Here is a 5142-nt window from a genome sequence, read left to right on the forward strand (position 1 = left end):
CCAGATGATAGGGATTGGCATTCACTGTTATATGTGGGGGATGCATAGAGCAATCATGTCATGGATGTAGAATGAAATCAGTTGAGAGAATCAGGTCACCACTTATAGGGAAAAAGAAATGATGGAACAACTATATATTTCACCTAAGGTATGAAATACTCACAAGGTGTTCTTTGATTGGCTCTCTATTACTAATAATAAAAGTGGTGCTGCTAAAATTTATCCTATTCAAGAATAGGAATTTCTAGATTGGGAACAACATTGTTCCAAGATTGCTCCTAATGCCATAAGGGCTTCTATTGAAAGATGGGTCCAATTTTCAGAAGATCCAAAAATAAGGGAATTGCACTCTCCCTAAAATTTGGAGTTGGCTATTAGCAGGATGCCCAAGTATATGATGATATCCACAAGTCAAAAGAATTATTGGGTTCCTCTTCATTTTCAACCACCAATACTCTTGCATTGTATGCTTGGAAAACATGATTCTTTTGCTAAATATAGCATGGCCATTGAATATCAAAAGTGGGAAAGGTTAAAATAGAATCTTGAATACTTTAATTATAGGGCTAATGAATTAGGTGAAAAGATCACCAATGATCTTAAGTTGTGGATGAGGATCTAAAATTTATAAATGCTAAAGGGACCAGCATACAGTTGGTTTGGGGGAAAATTGATGACATGAAGAAATAGATGTCCTTTTTACCCTTTTTGTGAATATTTGTTTATACCATGCTAAACTTTGTTATCCTCTAAGTATAGTATTTTGTACTTTTTGACGTATAAGATATGAACATATGGCGTAGAAATGATAATCAAAATTATGTCTAAAAAGGGTTTCATTTTGTTGATAAAAATCATTCTTCATGAATGTTTTTCATGGGTAGATCTTCCTGTAGCCGAAGAGATTGAAAAGGCTACTAATTGAATATTAATGTTTTTTCTTTATAAATCAAAAAATATAAATAAATTCTTGTAGGAAGTCTTGTGTGCATTGATTGATGCCTACAGGTATCCAAGCCAAGTTAGAATCAATCAAAATAGCTCAAGCAAAGGACTTAAGTTGAGGAATCACAAGTATTAAAGCAGATGTGTCATGGCACCGTTGCAGCTAGAAACTTAGTAGCAAAACTAGAAGGGACCTATTCAATGACATAATAAGGGGACCTATTCGAATGGAATAAGAGGGACCTGTTGAAGTGGCTAAGTGTGAAAGAAAGAATCTAGGTGATCATTTGAACATGCAAGGAATTGTTTCAGGGTACCTAGATTCTTGGAAGTTATTAAAGTCAAATAGAAGAGCAAATCTATCATCTACTATGCTCTATATTTACAAGAATTTAAGATATTACCTAATGCCTTTTATATTGCATGTTTGCATGAAGCTTGAACTACACCGAACTATCATTTATGAGGAATTTGTGATAATAGGAATCTATTATTCCCTTCCTTTTATATATGACCTAGTCTATATCCAAAAGGTCAAGTAGTAAGTAGATTAAGAGAACTATTAGACATTCTAATTTTCAAGTAAAAGTAACATTTCCTATAGAATGAATACATGAGTTTACTAAGTTTCTACACTTCTGTTTGAGTTAATATTTTCTTCATTCTTCTATGGGGGCCCACATGGAAGGTGGATTTTACTTTAGGAATTAGGATTTAGACTTAGTTTTCTAAGTTAAGTTTAGAATTGTTGTTCCTATAGCCACTAGAAATAGAACTAGTCATTGTTCCGGTAGTAGTACATGCATAGATGTATGGTTAAGTAAGTTGTGTTTATTTCCATGCATTTGATAGTTTTCTTTCTTTCTAATAAACTATATTTTCTTAATGGTTAGTTTATTCAAGGTTGTAGTGACTTTTAGTAGAGACTAGAGCATATACTTTGCAGACATCATCTCAAGTTCATGCTCCTGGATTGATACTTAATAAATATCAGCATAGTACCTTGGTAGTAAAGGATATTCAATCCTTCAACTAAAAAGGTGTTATATTGGCTCTACAAGGATCAAGAAGATAAGTGTTTAGAGGTGATCTGTCACTAGGAAAGCATGTGCCAATCGCAAGATCTATGCTAAGACATTTAACAGGTGATTTCTGTTAAATCTCTTAAGCAAAGTAGTCCTAATTGGCTTTATGAAATCCTTTAATAGTGTGCTTACTTAATTATATGTTAAAGTCCTCTAACAGGGCACACTTCTAACTAGGTTTTCTAATCCTTTAACAGGGTAAGACCTAACACTCTTTGTAGGCCTTTCACATGCCATACCTTTCACAAGGTAGATCATGATTCATGATCAAAACATTGTAACCTTCATTGGATACACTTTACAAATGTGGTAGTGAATATTTGTGTGTGACATTCCCACCCTAGTTTTACCTTCTCACTTGAAGGGTTTCTAGGTAATCATATCTAGTGTTATGTGTATGATTGCTTACATGATTTAGATGTATGTACTATACATCTTATATTAGTTTACTTATGCATGTATGAATGGTGAAAGTTTTATGGGTCCAAGTAAAAACTACCAATTCACCCCCTAGAAGTTTACACTTTCTAGTTGTAATTCCAATAGAATTTATGCGTCTAACAATACATGTTCCAAGTTTTAAAAATTTTGATATCAAAGAATGATTTGTAGGAGCTAGGAACATTTAAAAAATTAGACAAAGGATGAAGTAAAAGGAAAAGTTGACACTAAGAAAGTGAGGAATGAAATTAACTAGAAATGGAAAATGAAAACAAAAGATAAAAATAGTGAAGCTAATATAGTTGCCATCAACCAATCCAATGAAGAAGGTGATCATGTCATTTATAACTAAGGAAAAGAGGTATGTATGGAAATGTATACCTAATGATACATCATAAGTTAGTTCCTCATATTAATATGTGCCAAAAGTTCATATTTGCCTATATAAGATACATGAGAACAGAGTTTGTAAAAGGTTGCCAAGTATCAATAATTTTTTTGTGTTGATTGAGTATTATAACATAGACCGAGCACTTCAATAGAGACCAAAGGTTATGGAAGATACAAAGTTGTTATGCTAGCTAGCTTCCACTCAATGAAGGACACAAAATTGATGGTAAACCTAATGGTAAACAAACTATGGAGAAATGATATGACTTGGGAGTTCAATGATGGTAGCTTCATGACATTTAATAGGTGTTTTTTCATGCAATTTGAGAATTCTATTGTTTGGAAATAATCCTAGAATACCTCAGTCCTTGTTACAACTAATTAGACCTATAGATCATAACAAGGGACTAAAGGTAAGCCACAATTGGGGGGGAATCATCCCATACTTAGTCTCTAATGGATTTAGCATGTATGGTTTCCAAGGGAAGCTCCATGTCCTACCTTACCAAGTGCCACTAAAAGTTGGAATTGCATAATTTCTATGGTAGATGAGAGGATTTGAAGAGAAGGACATCCTAGGTAGATCTAGAGGTAGAGTTGTTATTACCAAGGGGCAATAGAAACATGTGGGTAAATTTTTGGATAGATATCAAATGGCCCAATCCCATGCGTAATTCATTAATCTTGAGGGATTTTCTGATATTTTCAAAGATAGAAAAAAGGCTAGGTCTTGTGAACATTTTGTTTATATCCCTGAAGATATAATTAGAAATGAATTTTTATTACAAGAGATGGAGGTTAGGAAAGAAAAATGGAAGGTGCATAGTTGGGTTCTGAAATTAACTAATCTATTAGAGCCAAAATATGAGCCCTTAGCTGATGTAAAGTATTAGGTTAATAAAATTAACATGCTTATGAACAATTTTGCTAGGTTAATGGAAACCATAAATAAGAAGAAAAAATTTATGGGTCAAGCTTATCCTAATAAAGCTATTAATATTACAAAATAATTGGAAACTGGAGCCATTATAAACTTGAGACAATATACATTATAGAGGAAATATGGATATGTGGTGGCATAGAATATAAATATACCACTAGTCCCTCTATACAAAAGGTAGTTTTGTAAGAGTCCTCCTCCAACATCTACTGTTAAGAAGCAAAAAATAGATTAGGGATCTTCTTCAAAAGCTAAGGAGTACTCTCCTTCACAAACCTCGATCTGAATAGATGATGAATACTCCTTAAGGGAGGAATTGAGGTAGATAGGAGGAAAATGGGATGTTCTTATTACAACAATAGAGGTAGAAGAAGGAGCACCTGCAGAGCCTCCCATGTCATTCCTATCCCTTATTGTAGAGGATTTTAGAGTGAAATAAATTGAGCCTGTGGGTGGAATGGGCATCAAATAAATTTCTAGATGATGAAAGTTTTGATAAATCTATATCTTTCATTCAATTTCTCTAGAGAAACAGTATTGAATTTTTTCAAGGCAAGATGCAAAAAGATCAAAGTAGAGTAACTTGATAGGTAGGGCTCTGACATTGAAGAGGAGATCAAATCTAGCCTCATGGAAGTGTTTAGCCAAACAACCCCTATAGGGGGGAGGGAATTATTGAAAGACTTAGGAGTCATGATAGTTCCTGAATGGGACATTGATAATGCAATGGTTTTTGATGCATTCAAAATGAAAAAGAAGACCAAGTTCAAGACAAAACTAGAAGTGACCTACAAGTGCATAAAGGGGTAAAATATAGTGATGACCATAAATATTTATTCATATGGTCCATCTAGAAGAGAGATAAGGCTATAATTTAAGAGGTCTTAGACTCTAAACATATAGGTGCTCTTCTTGTGTTTAGAGTTGACAAGGTAGATAGTGAAAAGGTGGCCTTGATAAATAAAGAAATGGCTGACTTTCGTGTAGTGGTAGCTACCAAAGATAAAGATAAGTTCTCAAAATTAAATGAAATTTTTTAAAAGGTATTGGAAGCCTATGATGAAAGAGGTAGAAAAATATACCAATTGCAAAATAAAATTGCTGACACAGAGAAATGATTTGGAAAGAGAAAAGAAGGCAATTAGTAGAGCCAACTTAGAAATGTTACTCCTCCTCCCCCTATGCCACCCTTTAACACTATGCTAATCATGGGAATTCTAAGCTTGACTCAAAAGCCATATTTCTACACAACTGAGGTTCTTAGAGAGGAAAAATAAAAAAATTGGTCAATGCATGTGGAACTAGGAATCCAACATGAAGATAGGGTAAAGATACAATTTT

This window comes from Cupressus sempervirens, chromosome 7, assembly GCF_028749045.1.
Source record: "Cupressus sempervirens isolate cs-2001-9-10 chromosome 7, ASM2874904v1, whole genome shotgun sequence".
Lineage (NCBI taxonomy): Eukaryota > Viridiplantae > Streptophyta > Pinopsida > Cupressales > Cupressaceae > Cupressus > Cupressus sempervirens.